General features: G+C 40.6%; 1 protein-coding gene across 1 annotated transcript in view; it reads right to left on the reverse strand.

Annotated features, from left to right (window-relative positions):
* The window catches only part of b4galnt4a (beta-1,4-N-acetyl-galactosaminyl transferase 4a), a 440181-nt gene that overhangs the window by 83247 nt on the left and 337375 nt on the right, over positions 1-19559 (reverse strand). The gene's annotated exons all lie outside the window — the stretch shown is intronic.

The raw sequence follows: 19559 nt of genomic DNA on the forward strand, positions 1-19559 counted from the left end.
AGATTTGCATGATTCATAGCATAAAAATAGGAACAGACTCTCGTCTGCTTCACACTAAAGAAGCCGGGGATAATCCTCACGGTCCATATAGGACTTAGTACCTAGTTTCTCTGTTCATGATCTAGTACACAGGTGAAGGCCAATCGACCACATGATAGACCCAGGCTTGGTCCTGTCTGCCTGCCAGGACCAAGCCTGGGTCCTTTGTGTGGTTGATGTGGCAACGTGTGGCACTGGCACATACTCCCAGACTTGATTTGACTATTTCCAATTTAGGGACTTGAAGAGTTTTATTTTGATTTCTCTCTAAATTGGCGAACACTATTGCATCACAGTAAGAAGGTCATGGGATCACCTTTCTGTGTGGAGTTTGCATGCTCCCCTCCAGCTTTCTCCCACTTCCAAAGACATGCAGGTTAGGTGAACAGGTGACTAGAAGCAGAGTTTTTCTGCAATGAACACTATATTCAGACAGTATGGCAGCACAAGTGCTTAGTGTGTTTGCTTCGAAAACAAAATGTGCCCAGTTGAAGGCCACTTGTGTTCCATTCTCCATATACATCTGGATTTGTGTCAAGAAAGACATCTAGTCTAAAATTTTAGCCAAATCAAAACGTTGATCCATATTGAAACAAACAAAATTCAGAAAAACAGAATTCAAACAATTACATTTGATGCAATATTCAGATATGCCTTACATATGCGGGTTCACCGCAAGTGTACACTTTACACACAGGGATATGAATTCACATTCATCAAACTACAAAGAAACTGAATTAAAAATAAAACCTTCTTGCTTCACTTTAAGGCGCTTTGATGGCTGCAAATGATCCACTCATACGCTTTGGTGCTTTCTTTGACACAAAGCATTTCACTCAAATCTGCCATCTCAATAGCAATATGCCAGGTTCCAACTAATTTAAAATGAACACATGATAACCTGATTGGTTTAATTCATAAAACACCAATTATTACTTAAGTATGTATGCCCCCTTTGCACCCAGTGCCTTATTTTGCACTCAGGTTATGTACTATGTAAATAGAAAAACACAGCTGGATGTGCACTTTAGACTGTGCACTATACGTAGGATGGTAAGAAGATATGGCACCAAGTGTGGGAGCTGTGCAGAGACACACTGACAAAAACAGAAAGACAGACACAGAGGCGCACCTTTACCAAAGCATGTGTGTGCATGTGTGAGACACAGCCGTCTTCATGTGATGGATGATGAGGAGAGCTGCAGGAGGCGTAAAGAAAAGATGAAGGAGGAGCAATAAATAGTGAATGACTAGCAGACACAGAGAGGGAATTTGAAATGCTTGCTGCATTTAAAAAAAAAAAACGGAATTAAGAGTGATTATCACTGAGAAAATAATTTCACACAGAATCCCACACCAAGAGAGCAAATGAAGGGTACGAGAGAGACGGGAGAAAGAAGAATGGCTATTAGCGAGTGGCTCAGAGGATGAGTAGAGGACACAAAACAGGAGTCTAATTGCTTGACTAATTGGACCCTTTGTTTCCAGTTCCCCTTCATTTAGTTGAATGCGTAGAAAGAGAGACAAAGGATTCTGATTGGGCTGGATGAGATGAGGGCCGGATTCAGCAAACAATATTCAGACACCAGCCAAAGTCTGGTGGATTTGAAATATGAATTATTTATTTGGTGTGAATGTATAGAGGACTTTTCTCTGTTGGGAGACAACTGTGATTTTCTTTTTGTAAGATGTGTGAAGGATGCTGTTGGACTGTGGCCATGTCGTACAACAGCCTGGGTGCACAAATGGAATGCGGTGCACAAGCGTGCTCACTCTTACTAACCAGGTTTGCGGTGAGCAAATCTGAATGTGAAATGGAGACAACTTACTTTCTGCTTTTTGACAAATATAAAGTCTGATCTTTCTCCTCCTCTGTCATGTCATTTTCTATCAGCCTGCTGCTGCAGCTTCCTTACTCTCTTTTTTTACCATCTCTTGTCTTTTCCAACTTAATTTCTCATTAACGTTATCTCCACTGTATCTCTCTCTCTAATACCCACAGGTGGCCTTAAAATAAAAGAGCCTGCACCCGGCGAGTGCTCTCTCAGCTACGTTAATGATACCAGTGTTTAGAGCTGCCCCAAGGAGACGCGCAAACTTCACTTTTCTCCCCCGTGTGCAGTCTTTCCTCTCCTCACTCCATTTCTCATGCATTCCACTAATCCATCAGAGAGCCATCATGCTGCTCTTCCCTGCAGCCCCAATAAATCCTCTTTTTTCCATCCCTTCCACTCTGCTTTCCCTCATCCTCTGGTCTCTCTCTCTCTCCATCATTTCTCCTTTATCTTGTCCATTTCAACACTTCTCATGCAATCTCCCTCCCTTTAATGTTCATGTGTAATTATGTAACACAGCGTTACAGTAACACTATTTTCAGCATTTTTTTTTTACATGATGCTGTCACTTTGCTCTTTACTTGCTGTCAGTCTGAAGTTACTTGATTTCTCGTCCTTTACTGTCCCATTGCGAAGAAAATAAAAGAGCAAAGTAAATAAAGTCTGCTACAATGAAAACAATATCAAGGTCAAAAATAAACATGCACGTGTGATCAAAGGTTTTCAAGATGCTCTTCCATCTTGAAACCGCGAGACTTACGGTTAGTGAGCCTCTCACTCGTGTGTTTGCGTCTGTGCGCATGTTTGCATGCCGTCTTTGGCTGGAGAGCCTGTGCGTGCGTGCGCACACACACACACACACACACACACACACACACACACACACACACACACACACACACACACACACACACACACACACACACACACACACACACACACACACACACACACACACACAAATGGCTGTGCATCACAGACAACCATTTGTGTGTGTGTGCATGTGTGTAATGTTCATGCCAGACGTCAGACTTGGGAGGTTGGCGAAGTTGAACGACAGTCAAACGGAACGCTGACGGTATGAGAATTACGCAAACAATGAGGAACCGTCAAAACAGAAAGCAAAACGGAATACGGCCGAATTGAATTTGTCGTCTGGATTCGTACAGGAATGGAGCTGGACGATGGTTAAATGATGTCTCTGAAAGTCGTGTCCAGAGTTCTTGTTTCGTTTTGGCTTCAGTGTCCTTCGTTAGTGCCGTGTGACAGGGGCTTTCGATCGATATTCACACCACTGCAGCACTCCTTCTCATTACTGTGGGTTAACAACAACAATGACAAAAAAAATACTTTCTGATACAGCGTGGAATTTGCCTCCAGTGGTCATGTCACTCCCTGGAAATCTGACAGCTGAGCAAGTGTTTCAAATGACGGCAAACACGCGAGCGAGAGGCTCACTAACCAGAAGTCACAGTTTCAAGATCTTGAAAACTGTCCATTACAAACAGCAGGAAGGAATGCAGACGGAACAACAAAGAAAAGTTTCAAACTCATCCTATAATCTCTCAATATATGTAGTACTCCAGCTTCTTCCAACAGTCTAAGCTAAGCGCTAAATTGTGCTAACTTTGTCTAAGCACAGTTTTGGGTGAGAGGTCAGAGTGATGGGTTTGTGACCACAGGATCCTCAGTTCAACACCAGGGCAGCCAGGAAAAATCACCAACATACCTTTCAGCAAGGACCTTAGTCCTCAAACGTAAATGAGTGCCTTGCATGGAAGCACTGCTGTGCATGTGTAAGTGGTGACTGTGAGGTGCTTTGTGTATCTGTGTGGACTAGCAGCAAAACCTGGGATGTTTTCCCAGTGGTGTTCATCAGGGATGTCTTCCGGCTCCTGCTGTGTTTAGTGCTTGCTGTAAATAGCTGCAGTTGGTTAAGGACAACTACAGCGACAAAAGGGATTCTGACCTTGACTTTGCGAAGGATGCTGTGATCTTCTTGAAATAAATGAATGCCCTGGTTGTATAACTTGAGAATCTGAGTGAGGGGTTGGACTGCCAACACCTTGCAATCAACAATCAGAAATGTATGTGTTTGTGGTGAAAGTGTCATACTTCTTGAAAGATGCAATTTTCTCAGTACTGACATCAGTGTCTCTGGGATCTTATCATTTGAGATCACGACGCACCCTGGAAGAGTCTCCCAGTGAATCATGGTGCTCATCAAGGATGTCTTCTGGCTCCTGCTGTGTTTAGTGCTTGCTGTAAATACTGTACTTGCAGTTGGTTAAGAACAACTACAATGATGAAAGGGATTTTGACCTTGACTTTATGAAGGATGTTGTGATCTTCTTGAAATAAATGAATGCTCTGGTTGTATAACTTGAGAATCTGAGTGAGGTGTTGGACTGCCAACACCTTGCACTCATGTGTTTCTGGTGAAAGTGTCATACTTCTTCTTTGATGCAGTTTTCTCAGTACTGACATCAATGTCTCTGGGACCTCATCCTTTGAGATCGTGACACACCCTGGAAGAGTTTTTGGAGTCATGACCAGGGATGCCGGTAACGCCTTACCCTAATCTGACCTTTTTTTCAAATCAGTAATCAGATTAAATTTACTTCACCAAGTCACTGTGCCTTACTATTATTTTTGATGTAAAAATGCTGATAAAACTTTCTTACCTGTTCATGTTTTACAAAAACTTTTATTTTTCAGGAAATAGTATTTAAGTTCACATTAAAATGTCAGGACATGCAGTGTTACTTTATGTTGGTTAAAAATGCACTTCCAGTAAAGTGAGTATTGGCAAAACTGGTTATCAATGTCATGTTGAGGTGACAGGGGGGTTGTTGTCGGCAGCTGCTGAAAGTAACTAATAAAGTAACTAGTAATCTAACTTTTAAAACTGAGTAATCAGTAAAGTAATTAAGTTACTTTTTCAAGGAGCAATCAGTGATTAGTAATTGGATTACTTTTTCAAAGGAACTGTAGCAACACTGGTCATGACGTCACTGGACAGGGGTGTTAAGCGATGCTGATAACTTTGCAAGAGAATGAAGAGCCAATTTTTATGGTCCTGGTGCTTCCAGTCCTACTCCATTGCTGTGAGACCAGGATGCTGATCAGTGACCTCAGGGGAAGACCGGATATCTTTTGAGCTTGATCTCTCCAGATGATCATTGGATATTACTGGAATTATTTTGTATCAAATGAACAGAGAGACTCACATGAGGCATCATGCCCGTTTCCACGCAGGAACTATTTTAGAACCTTTGCATGTGTCTCCCCTGCAGGGACCACTGCACAAAGGGATTTTTCGGAACCTTATTCCGAAAAATCTGCCACAGAGTATGTACTTCTGAGCGGCCCTAATATGCTGTTGGGTCGCGGTTGATGCTGACTGGCTTAACCCACATATAAGAAGGAGACAACAATTAAAAGCTTCATTTGTAAATGTGAAAGTAATCAGAAATGAGCAGGCAAACTGCAGTGGAGAGAAAGCGTGACAGAGGACTGATGAGGGGGTACAGACAATGGACAAGGTCCAGCAAGAATTCACATCCTCAAGGAGGAATGTGAAAATCTATGTCAGTGCCCCTGGATACCTGAGTAATTAAACCAACAGAGAAATAGTGCCAAGAGAAAAGGGAAAGCAGGACTACAAGTGTCTGAACACACTGCGAAAAAGTGTAGAGAGAAAAGAGAAAATGCAGTGTCGCAAAAATAAAAGTGGCTTAGACCACAAAGCAATGGAACACTGTGCCACAGACCTTTGTGCACTGGAAACATGAGGACAAAAGGTGTTTGGACTTTAGCTTTTGCTTCAGTGATGGACGTTGCATTGGAAAGAATGTTGCAAACAAGACGTTTGCACTCAGGTGAACAACTAATGAAAAACAGATAATAATAATAATAATAACAAAAATATTACTAATAATAAATACATTTATAATGCACTTTATAGTGCAGCAGATAACTGAAACAATCCAGCAAACAGTGATAGAAGCAACAAATCCAGGACAAATACTCCTTAGACATTACTCTTTTGAAACAACAACAACAACAACAACAACAACAACAACAAAAACGATTGGCCATTTCAGTTTTTAATAGGCAGCCAGGTAGGGGTCAACTGAAGAACTGCATAGGGATCAAAATTAAAACTAATCCAATCATATTGAAAACTACACCACATTAGTTGTCTGAGCATAAAGATTCCAAAAAGGTATAGTTTGGACTGTCTATGACTGAATGTTATAGAGTTATGGGGTAAAAACAGCAAAAATGGTGCCAAAGGTCAGTTTCAGTTTGTACAGGGGTCATAAGTTAAAGTTGCTCCAATTTTGTTTAAACATGGTACAAATTATTGGTTGTGCTAATAGGATTAATAAATGGAATAGTTTTGACTGTGTTGAATGCTTGGTCTGCAAAGTAAAGGTCAAACAATGTGGCCGTCCATTGGATTCTATGAAATGTGACATATTTGAATCCATAACATAATAACTAAGCATTACCCATGGTGCAGACTATTCCTTTTTAAAGCCCTATTAACTCAACCAATAATTTGCATCAGTTTTTACCAAAATTAGAGCAACTTTAATTTCTGACCCCTGTACAAACTGAAATTGACCTTCGTCACCATTCTTGCTGTTTTACCCCATAACTCCATAACATTCAGTCACAGATAGTCCAAACTATACCTTTTTGGAATCTTTGCAATCAGACAAATAATACATTATAGTTTTCAATATGAATGGAGCATCTTTTAATTTTGACCCCTGTGCAATTCTTCAGTTGACCCCTACCTCGCTGCCTACTGAAAATTCAAATGGCCAATCATTTTTTTCAAAAGAGTAACGTCTCAGGTGTATTTGTGTCGAATTTGGTGCTTCTAATACCATTTGCAAGATTCCTCTGTAAATATTCTGTTACCTGCTGCACTATTAAATGAAGAAAACAAAACAAAACAAAAACTCAGCAAAGTGCTGAAGAGGTTCACTAGCTATCGCTAGCATTAGATGCTAGCGTTCACTGTGAGCTTGGTGGTTTTTCATCACAGTGGAGACACAACAGCTGCGAAGACAAATTAATGGATGGTTCCTCTGTACATTTGTGAAATCTGGGGAGTCCTTCAGGGAGTTTCTGCAGGGGAAACAGGTCTATAGGCAGCACTAAGGCTTAGTGGTTAGCACTGTTACCTCACAGCAAAAAGTCCATGGGTTCGATTCCCACTTGCGGCCTTTCTGTGGGGAGTTTGCATGTTCTCCCAGTGTTTGCGTGGGTTTCCTCCGGGTGCTCCAGTTTCCTCCCATATTTAAAGACATACAGGTTAGGTGGATTGGAAACTTTATAACTGTCCAAGTCTCCATGCAAAAGAGGCCCCGATCTCATTGGGACTAACCTGGTTAAATAAAGGTTAAATTAAATTAAAACATGGGCTATGATACGGTACTTGTAATTTTAAGGAATGCAAGCATCAACATTTATGGCCATGCAGTGCATTTCTCTGTCCATTAGCCATGAGAATCCCAGCTGGAAAAGGCCAGTAGATTGATCCACTGACCATGAGTCATCAGACCGGGCAATGTTTTTCCAGTCTTTTGTTTTCTAGTTTTTTATGAGGTTGGAGCTACTGTTGCTTCAGTCTTATGTTCTTAGCTGAGAGGAGTTGCACTTGGTGTGGTCTGCAGCTGCAGCCCATCTTCTTAAATGTTCAACATGTTGCACATTCACAGATGCTGTTCTGAATACCTTGGCCTTGGTTGTAGCAAATGGTTATTTGAGTAACTGGTGCCTTTCTGTCAGCTTGGACCAATCCAGCCATTCTTCTCTGATCTATGCCATCAATAAGGCATCTTTGCTCAGAAAAGTGCCACTGACTGGGTGTTTTTTCTTTTTTGGACCTTTCTCTGTTGAACATAGAGATGCTCGTGTGTGAAATTGCAGCAGATCAACATTTACTGAAATACACTGGAACGAATAAACATGCCACGTTCAAAGTCACTTAAACCTGTCGCCTCCATTCAGTTGTTTGAGCAGGTCCTTCTTACCATGTTTACATGCCTAAATGCATTAAGTTACTGCCACATGATTGGCTGATTAGAGTTGAAAGGGGTACCTATTGATTTCTTTCATCTTCATATGTAAAATATTTAATTTTCTAACAGCTAGCACATCCATTCCATGGTGCGCCAGACTAGAGTTTGTGTGTTTCCTCACACAGAGCTGGCCCTCTGTCATCATTATGTGTTAAGACGTGATTGGACTTATGTATTAGTGTCAATCATGTCAGTTATCGCACTCTTTCACGGCTCAAACGATGCGCCTCAACACCTCATAAACATTCTGATTAAACATAAGCTGTGACACACATGAACAGGCACAGGCAAACATAGATTTGTGTGTCAGCGGGCTTCCATCATTCAAAGAAACAGCCAATAGAGGGTAGAAAGTAGGACAGAGAAGTCATTGCAGCTTGCTGGCAAACAGCTTCATTTTAATTCAGCTGCTACAGTGTATCAACCAATTACCAAGAGCGGGAAAACGGCTGACGTTGTGGTGTGGTTAGGGTCGAGGTTTGCATTCGCAAACACAGTGTGTGCCAGCATGCATGAAGACACACAGCTACAGTCAAGCAAGCACACGTACATCAGAGTTCTAGCTGGACGTGTGTGGAGAGCTGTGTTCATCATATGCCTGCATCAGTATTCCTATGATGTCATGAGGACTGCTATGATATTACCTCTCTATAAACGCTTGAGCCTTCTTGCCGGCTAATAGCCAGCAGTGCTTAAGTGATTCAATTATAGATACTGAGAGATCCCACGGTGAAATAACTGGTCATTCTCCACTAAGTTTCCCCCATTTTGGCTGGAAAACACCAAGTTAACTTTCTGCTTTATCTAAAACCACACTTCTAAAGTTCTTGTGTGCACAGAAAACAAATGCGTATATGTGTAGTGTGTAAGAGGCAAATAAAGATGTTAGGAAAGTGGAGCAGAAAGGTAAGAAAACAAAGGAGAATGGAAAACAAAGAAGGCACAAACTGTTGCACACATTAAAAAAACAGCACGTTGACGCCCACCCATCTGTCTCCAACTGGCGGTAAATGTCACTTCCTGCATTTTGTGAACTGAAACCTGCTCCGTCAAAATGCCAGCAGCGGCATGAAAGGGAACCTTGGAATCTCTTGCTGCATTTCCTCTCCACAAGGCCGCTGCCAAAGGTCAGCAGCACAGCCCTCATACTTCAATCATGAAAATCTCAACACTTGAAGCTCTCACGCCTGTATGTGTGGAGAATTACAAATTAGTCAATGGGACACACCCTCGGGCACGCTGTGGCTCTCTGACCTCATCATCAGCCCGTCCTTATCCGGTATTCCTTCTCATCACCAAGTTGCTGTCAGTCATGTTCTAAGCTGCTCTGGAGATTTTAAATACTTGACATCCCAGCATGCATTTCAGCTCAGTTTAGTTTAAGGAATTTTAACAAATGTCGATCTCTGCGGAGTTGTCTATACAGCCCCAGGCTGTGGTAGCTGCATTAGAAAGCTCAGGTTGGGCTGATGAGGTTATCTTGGTTCAACATCTGTCGACTGCGCTGTCAGTTATCAAGTTGTCATGACAGCACCTAGCAGGCACTGCCAAAATATCACATCACAGGTATAAACTGAGGAGGAAACAAAGAAGAGTCTCTGCCAAACAGATGAAAGAGGAAAACTATCAGATGGAATTTTAAAGAGGCAACAACAGGTAAGGAGAAAAAGTACAACTTGTTTATTTCAGATTATGCTGTTTGCAACTGCACATAAAACTTAAAGAAGTCTGCATTCAGTTTCTCTTTTCTAATCACTTCAATAGAATATAGATTTCACCTGATGTCACTTTGCCTGGTTGCTACGTTTTAAAACATGAGCAAAACGTTACAGCCGCTATATTTAATTTCAACCTGGTTTGTGCCTGGAGTGGTCAAAGACTCCATGCTACGAGTCCCTCCTTTGTCCTTCGGGCTATCAGACTGTACAACTCCTCACTCGGGGAGGAGGAGTAACAGGAAGACAGAGATCAGGAATGAGAATGAGAGGAACAGTAGTAGCCAGTAAACCAGTACCGATCACTATGTCTGGTATTTATAATTGCAAGCTGTTATTCTTTTTTTTACTTTCACTTTTGATACTCTGTGTGCTTCTTACCCTGTGTGCTGCTATAAAATGCTGCTGGAACCTCAATTCTTCCCAAGGGATCAATAAAGTTCTATCTAATCTAATCTTATCTCTAACGGCATTTACTTAGATAACCAGTTTAGCTGGGAAACACATGTCAATAATTTATGCTCCCGTTTACAGCAGAGGTTGTAATTTCTGCGCAGACTCGGGGTGTTTGGGGTTGATCGGAACATCTTGTTTCTGTTTAATCAGGCTGTTTTGGTAAGCATTATCCAGTATTGGATGTCATCTTGGTTCAGTAATCTCTCTATCCAGTTAAAATCTAAGCTTGCTCGTCTGGTGAAGACTGCCATGAAAGTTGTAGGGAGGACTGGAAACTCTTCCCTGCAGTCCATGTATGAACAGTCTGTTCTCAAACAAGCAGCAAGCTTTGTCGGATCCTTCCCACATCCTCTATCCTGAGTATGAACTCCTACCGTCTGGTAGGTGATATAGAGTCACTCAATGTAGACTGATTCGATTTAAATAATGGTTCCTGGGATGGGTAGTACGATTGTGCATTAATGTCATGGTGGCATTGCTATTCAGTGATATTTATTCATTGTCATTCACTATATTGTCAGCATTTTCCTTTTAACCAACCAGACAACTGTGCAATAGGGGTATGTGTATTAGGGATATGTGCAATATGCATGAGCCATCTGTGCAAGACTGTTATGCAAAAGGGGTATGTGCAATATTGCTTAATCTGAACTTTGGTCCAGATTAAGATAATGATCCAGATCGGGTGGACAAAACTGTATTAAGTTATGTGCAATATGCATGAGTTATGTAATTATGCCATGGCAGTTTTATTTATGCAGCTCTTGGAGTCCAAGACAAATTTCCTGGAAGGGACAATAAAGTGTATCGCATTGTAAAATGCTACAGGAGTGTCCTCCTTTCAGAGCAGTCGTAGACTCCATGCTATGCAAAAAGGAGTTTACACAGGGTTTACGTTGGTTTTAAGGCGGTTTTACGCCACAGTTATACCATCATACAGGAGGTCACTTTGCAGCACAATGTGTGGACCGTTTTCATCCTTGTGTACAGTGGTGATGTATTAACAAATTAAGGTGACTTTTCTATAAATAATGGATCAATCATCAGTTTGGTAATAGAATTTCAATTTAGTTTGCACCCGGAGCGGTAGTGGAGTCTTCAGATACACAAAAGGGTTTACGCTGATTTTAGGGCAGAGTTATGGTGCAGTTACGCCGCCACATGAGAGCTCACTTTGGTGCTGTGTTAATTGTATGTAGAGAATATTCCCATTAACACACACACCCCAGTGCCAAATGTCTTAAGGACAGAGACTTTCAGCAAATCCAGATACACGGAAAAAAAATTGCGATTTTAGTTGCAATACTGAGGGAGGAGATATGGAACAAGACAAAGACTGTCTACATATATATAACTTGATGTATTATGTTACTGATGCTTATTTTTCAAATAAGCCTCATATCAGCTGGACAGCCAATGACAGACAGACAAACAGACACTTTATTAAATAATCTTGAAGCAAATTCTGGATTGAGGGAAACAATAATTTGTGAGAAAAGAAACACACACAACGTTAAGAGAGAAACAGTGAGATTAAAAAGCAGGAGACCCGTTACCACAGGCACTTCGACATTAGCGTGGGCGGCACAGATGGCAGAGAGAGTAGACACGTGACAAACAGGAATAAAAGTGAAATGATTCCTAAATGAACACTGTTGCAGAATTTACCAGAAAAGTCCTAAAAAGGCTATTGAAAAATTGTAGCTGTGAGCCATTTCCCATATACAGTAAACACGTAGCAACACGTTGGTTCATCCACCACAGGATTTCCAATATTGACAATTTCCCATGATGCACTGCATATTTAGGCCCATCTCTACTAACTGATAGGTGGCACATCATATGGCATAACCACTCAAATGATGCTGGACATCTTCAGACTGTATACTGTAAACATTGTTGGACTGGACTGAATTGGGACTTTGGAGGCGGCTTCTGGTTTGGATAACACACAAAACTGTCCACATACACACCCATGTTAACTCACACCTAGAGTCATTTCCTCCAGGTGGTAGTCGCCAGGTGGTGCAGAGACGTGCCAGAATATCCTAACAGGTGCCTTTTTTTTTTAAACTGCCACCTTTGGAGATCGAGGGATTACACACCATGGCAACGGAAAGGCCACGCTCCACCGGTGGAGACAAACAGGCTTTTGGGAGGAAAACAGCACTGCTAGTGTTTTTTTTTAAATACAGAACAGAATGTGCCCTGCTGTCACTGCTGCACGCTGTTTGCACAGCCTGTCTGTTTGAGAATATACACACAAAGAAGTACAATAAATGTAGACACGCTGCAGAGCATCAATGAGCTCATTTGACAGCCATCCGCACTGTTCTGCTTTGATTAAAATTTATGGTCTCAGATTTTTCATTAATTTGGACACAAGCAAAAACAGTGAAATGTGTGTGAAAGTCAGCAAGACAGACAGCCAATCATTAACCACACATCAACTTGATAAAGCGATAGTCAACCTTAACAAATTTCAATTTGCTACGAAATAAAGGGTCACAGTTTCTGAAAAATCTGAGTGTAAGTTTTCATGGCTATGAAATATGAGCCCTCAGTTGAGTTGAACAGGAACTATGTCTGTATTTCTGATGCCAAGAATTTTACAATTCAACATTTTTAATTTCAGTTTCGCTAACTGCACTTTAAAGTCTGTTTTCATGAACTATTTTTATGTATATTTTAAGTAATTATCATCATGGAATTTAAGATGGCATTCTACGGCAGCTTGTACATGGTTGTATTTGATCAATAAATTTATATCAATTTACCAAGTCACACTGTGTATATACATATATATCATCTTTAACCCATATCTATGCTTATTTTATTGGGTGATCTGGCAAATCCCCAAATTACATGATGTGGCACAGATCAGGTTTATTATAAGTGTTGGTATAATAATGGTTGCATGCTTTTTCTGGGGTCTAATAACAGGTCTTTCTGTTTTTGGACTTGCACAAACAGTATGCATGCAAAGTTAAAATAAGTAACAGTTAACAGCTGAAGCGGCTTCAGAGAAGGGAGCGCTTATGGTCTCTAGTGTGCTGAGCTCTGTTGTTGGTACACATCCAGCCTGCGCGCCGTCCATCTCCAGCAGCAGTTATTTTCACTCTGTTTCAATCAGCAGCAGCGCTGAGAGACCTTTTATGTTTACAAATTACTATATGCAGAAGATGTAATGGAATAGACTTTCTGTATCCTGATTATGTGAGCCAGTTACTTGAAAGAATTACACCCTAAGCCATCAGAAAATAGTACCTCAGGCTTACACACGTAGATGATCAAAGCAAAAAATTCTCATGTAAAAACAGCAGTGTTGTGAAAAGTAACTTTGACAAGTTACTTTTTTAGTTGCTTTATACAGTTGCTTTATGCAGTTACTTCATTAGCAGCATTATGCAATTACTTTATAAGAATCTGCCAAAAACTTGCAACTAATAAGTAATGTAACTAATAAGGTAACGAGTAATGTAACTTGGTTACTCGTAAGATTGAGCAATCAGCAAAGTAACTCATCAGCAAAGTAACTAATAGTTACTTTTCTGAGTACTAAATCTTAAAAATAACCAAATTAGATTATGAGTAACTTTATTAATTACATTCAGCAGCTGCCGACAAGGTGTCCGCAGCTGCTAATGAACTAACTGTATGAAGTAACTGTAAACTATAACTATAAATTAACTAATGAAGTAACTTTCCAAAGTTACTTTCTCCAACACTGAAAAACAGTGACACAGATCAAGCTCACATTTCTCTCTGCTCACTCAAACCTCTACAGCACATCAGTGTTCTCCTCTGCTTGGTGCGTTCACTTTCTCACACTTGCCTTTTTGACACATTTACTGTTTCTTCTAATCAGCTGCTGGCTGTGAGCTGTAAGGAGCCAATCACCATTCAGTACTGCCCAGCAAATATGTAAAATTCATAACTCTCTCTTGCACATTCTGCAGTGTAAAGCACCAGTTCCACATCGTTATCATGTTCCTGCTCAGCCAAAGATGTCTTCTTCCTTTGCCCACTGTCCACCACCACATCAGCATATTGAATCCAGGGGAAGTCCTGCACAGCTCTGTGCATCTTCATCGCTCATCTGAGGCGGAGTTTATCTGCCAGACTCTTTCATACTGCCATAAAATGTTTCATGTTTACAAAATGATCTTATTTAGTGGAGTAGGTCTTGTTTCAAGAAAGAGGTGAATAAATTTTGGAGTAGATTCATCAAGGTAGGTTCAACAAGATTCAACCTTTGATCTTTGATACTCATTTCTCTTGATATTGTAATCACCATCAAAAGATCAGGAGTAAACTGACGCAATCAGTATCAAATGTTCAAATGTAAATAATCAGGATCAATGTCAACTTCAGCAATCAGGATCAAAGTTCGGCACCCAGGTATGGAGGAGCAACAATCAAGATCAAAGACGAATGGCTTGATACAAGGATCAGGATCATAGGTCAGCAATCAGGAAAAACGTCACCAATCTGGGGCAGCACAATGACATAGTGGTTAGCACTGTTGCCTCACAGCAAGAAGGTTGTGAGATCTCTTCCTGCCTGGGCCTTTCTGTGTTCTCCCCATGTTTGTGTGGTGTTCCATCCAGGTGCTCCAGTTTCCTCCCACTTCCAAAGGCATGCAGGTTAGGTGAATTGGTGACTCTAAATTGTTTGTAGGCGTGCGTGCGTGAATGTGTTTGTTTGTCTATATGTAGCCATGTGACAGACTGGCGTCCTGTCCAGGGTGTACCCTGCTTCAGACCCTAAGACTGCTGGGATAGGTTGCAGCCCCCTCTGACCCTTGATTGGAGTAAGTGGATATAGATAATGGATAAATAATGGACTGGAAGTCACCGATCTGGACCACAGATGAATGGTCTGGATCAGTGATTAGTTAGTTAGTTAGTTAGTTCAACAATTGGGATCAAAATTTATTATTAGGAATGAAGGTCAAGAATCAAGTTTCAAGATGACTGATCCACAACAAAGATTAGGTTCAGAAACAAAGATCAGCAAGAAGAAGCAAAGGTCAGCAATCAGGATTGAAAGTGAGCAATCAGGACCATAGATGGATCATCAGGATTAAGGATCAGGATCACAGGCTAACAACCAGAAATAAAGAGGAGTTTTCATGGATCCCATGACTGTGTCCTAATAGGTGAACTTTGGTCCAGATTAAGATAATGATCCAGATCGGGTGGACAAAACTGTATTTTCCAAAAAGGAGTGGAATTTGATTCAGGGATTAATTTAAATTAAAGGGCATTGTGGGGCCTTGGGGGAGGTATGCACTGAATGAGTGCCCTTCCAGTTGGTGCTCGTCTGTGCAAAAAAAATCCAAGTAAAGAAGGCAATGTTGTGTTTCATGTCATTTTCAACATGGAAAGTAGCACATATGGAATTCCCAAACACTTCTACTGTCTTTAAAAAGTTAAATCATCGACACTGAATCACATCACTCTTGGAGTGAATCATTACACCTCTAACACAAATGCACACATACACACACACAATTCAATACACCTTGCCCTATTACAGACCTAAATTTACTCCCCAAATGTAACTGCCACTATATGGAAGGTAGAAGCCATAAAAGGTGAAAGACCACGACGATTAGAAAATGTGGTAGAGTTTAGTTAAGTGTATGATAGAATAAAGCGTCGTCCAATACGATGTAACCTCATAGGGTTCATCAGCAGAAGGCTGTTAGCATCTGCATTTAGCTTATGTGCAGGTGCGAGTCTGGACGTTTGTTGGCTTCATTGTGTTGTCTGGAGATTTCCAACAGGCGAGTGCTCCGAGTGAACCTCTCAGCAACAATATGTTTTGCACCCTGACAATATGATTCAACCCTGCAGCAGCCATTAGTCATTGCTCAGCCGGCTCAACTAGAGTCGGCAGTACGGCTCCAATGAACTGAGACGTATAAATAACCCCAGTGTAAAGTGAGAAAAACTAGAAAGGTCTGCTGTGTTTGATTCTCCTCTCCACTCTTCAATTACATTTCTGAAGTTTGATCTATGTGGTTGTGTTCTGCTCTGCACCATTCATCTCCTTTCTTTTACGTTCGATTTTATTTTTTGCTCCGCCTGTTCTGCTTCAACACGTTAAGAAGAATTGGAAATATTCTCATGTAAACTTTGTTTTAAACATGTTTAAAGGACTTTACTCCAGCAGACTGAAGTCCGTAAATACTCTCAAATAGTCCTGAACTCATTCTTAAATAAATTCAGCTAAAATGAGTAGCGCAAAAAGTTGCTAACAATCAACCAAACTGATACTTACCTTTTAGAAATACCCTATTCTTTCAATTTATTTACGCTTTTATAACTTTTTTCACCTTTCAAATATTTAAAACTACCAGGTGAAAAATTTTTTAATGAATTATTATTACAGTTTTACACGCCTGGTTTAAAGGCATAGCTCGCCCACTGAATTAGTAAATAAAGTGAACTACATATGGAATTCTATTTTGCAGCCATAGAGAAAGCTAAAATAAATAGATTGCTGACTTATCTCTTGACTGTTTGCCTCGATTTATGCAGTGCCGCCATTATCAAATTGGTCTACTTGGAGCGAGTCAGCCCAACAAACACAACGTTCTGCAATGTTAAAACCAACTCAACTGACTTGGTTACTGTTGTACTACTTTATGATTCTAGTTCTATGGTGTACATGAGCCTCTGTTCTCCCATGGAAACTTCTTATAGTTGTATCTTATGGTTCTGTTACCCAAAGAAAAGCTGATGGAAAAAATAACTGCTACGACTGCTAAACACTAGAGATAGGTTGGAATACTAAGTTAAGAAATGGAGTATGCAGTATCCAGTTTATTTGCCAAGTTTTGCCATAAAGTTGGATAGTAATAAATGGATTTGGAATACTTTCTGCACCACATATGCAAGACTGATGAACAGATTTACAAACATTTGCATTCATAAACAAACTTACTGTTATAACTCATTGAATGCTGTTACTTTTGTATTGCACATAGCGTGACTCCAGCTCAAAGATGTTCAAGGACACTCCATCCCTAACCAAAGAGCACAATGGAAGGTAGGTTAAAAAAAAAGATAGGTTTATTGCCCCAAGAGAGAATGTACAGTGCTCTTGATGACAACAGGCTTAGCCAAAAATACTGGCAGATATCAGGCACATGGATGATCAATCCAACTGGCAACATTCTTACTGTGGGAGCAGCAGAGGGTTATCAAAAAACAAACAACAACAACAACAAAAATGAAACCTAAAACAAGGCAATCAGTAGGTCAATAGGTTAATACATCGCAAATATATAGGGTTATCACAGCAAGTGAACAAATTTGATGGCATGCAAGAACTCCAGACACTGGACAATTTAGTGATGAGGGAAGGCTCCAATTTTGGTTAAATAGGCAACCTTAGTCATCTAACTAAGTTTGGTAGGCTAAAAGATTAGACTGCTTTATGAAACTGTGTCCAGTTCCCTCAGTTGAGACGGGCGGCCAGTTCCAGGAAGAGTCCTGGTGGATCGGAAATTCTTCCATTTACACATGATGGAGGCCCCCTATGCTTACTGGGACCTTCAAAGCAGCAGAAATGCTTCTGTACCCTTCCCCAGATTTGTACCTCAAGTCAATCCTGTCTCGGAGGTCTACAGACAATTCCTTTGACTTCATGCTTGGTTTGTGCCAGTATGAATAACATACTGGCATAGTATGTTACTATACTTTTTACTCTTTTAAATTTGTTTTATTAGGAAACGCAGCAGGCTGCTGCCTCAACTTTATCTAAGTTCTGGGTGTTTTAGTGAAGCTTAGGGCTAGTGGTCGGCCATCACCTTAGTATTACTTTTGTTCTTCTTGTTACTTTATGCTGACAAATTATACTGTATTTGTTGTCTTTCTGATGCCTGATTCTGTTTTTCCTCTCTGTTTGAGGTGCAGCGGCATCCAGAGATGGGTGTGGTGTCTGTTTCTGAAACCCCGCCATCCTGTGAACTGGCAACATTTCCTGTATATTCATTTTGTGAATTGTTTTGTAATTTGTGTCTGTAGCATGACCCAAGCAGAGGGTCACCCATTTGAGACTGGTCTGCTTGAGGTTTCTTCTTCAGAGGGAGTTTTTCCTTACCACTGTCACCTGTATGCTTGCTCGGGGGGTTGGTAAGGTTAGACCTTACTTATGTAAAGCGCCTTGAGGCAACTTTGTTGTGATTTGGCGCTATATAAATGAAAAGAAATTGAAACTGTGCTCTGCCATGCACAGTCAACTGTGGGACCTTATATGTAGACAGGTCTGTGCCTTTCCAAATCATGTCCAATCAACTGAATTTACACCAGGTGGACTCCAATTAAGCCCTAGAAACATCTCAAGGATGAGCAGTGGATGAGCTTCATGGCAAAGGTTGTGAATACTTATGTACATGTGATTTCTTGGATTTTTAGTTTTTAGTGTTTTTTAATAAATTTGCAAAAATCTAAAAAAAAAAAAAAAAAAAAAACTGTATAGAGCAGTTATAACACAAAAACACATCTTCACACACTCACTCAACCCTTCTAAAGTCAGCAGTTTATTCTGGTTCCTTTCAGGAGTCTTTAGAGACCTGATGGAGGAAACAGGAATGAGCTCATACATCAGCACAGATTACAGTACATCCTTCTCCTGCTCCATCTTTTGTCATCTCTCTGCACATCTGTGTGCCTGCCACGCTAATCCTAAATTAATCCTACGCCTGCACAAAAACTCAGCAGCAGCCTGTGCTCCATACCAAGGAACTTGCTATGGACTTGTGTCTCAGCCGGTGGGTGTCGTAGACTTTCAACCACTTTACACTAAAGTATCCAGAGATTAGCCCCGGTACCAAAAGGCTTTCATGCCTACATCAGACTTACTTCTCAATATCAGGTGCAGACATGTCCAGGTAGCAGCCAGGTATATAACATATTAACTAAGTAAAACAAACTTGCTTTTTCTATTTATCAGGTGAATCAAAGTTAACCACATTTTAATCCATTTATCTTCATTATATGCCCTTTCAAGATGACGGCTTTGACTGATAATAGTTTTTGAGTTATTGTGTTTTCAAAATGGAGGCGATGGGCTCATTCATTCATCTACTCATCCACGCACTGTATTTCATGAGGAGCATAGCTTTTGCTAAATCCTGGGAACAATTCTGTGGAAGTTGAATCTAAGAAATTAAATAAACCCGTGTCCTTTGAATATTGAACAAATGGCTTTCAGGTGACATTTTATTTCCAAACACAAAAACCATATCATCAAAAAAACAAGACTGAAATATGTACTACAGGTGAATTATTGTGCCAGCAAGTAAGAGGAGAATCTTTTTACTATTTGTGCTAAAACATCTAGCAATCTATCGATCTAGTTGTATCACACAGGAAATCAAAAGTTTGAGTGTGATGCTG

The sequence above is a fragment of the Thalassophryne amazonica genome, chromosome 8, assembly GCF_902500255.1.
Source record: "Thalassophryne amazonica chromosome 8, fThaAma1.1, whole genome shotgun sequence".
In the NCBI taxonomy this organism is placed as follows: Eukaryota; Metazoa; Chordata; class Actinopteri; order Batrachoidiformes; family Batrachoididae; genus Thalassophryne; species Thalassophryne amazonica.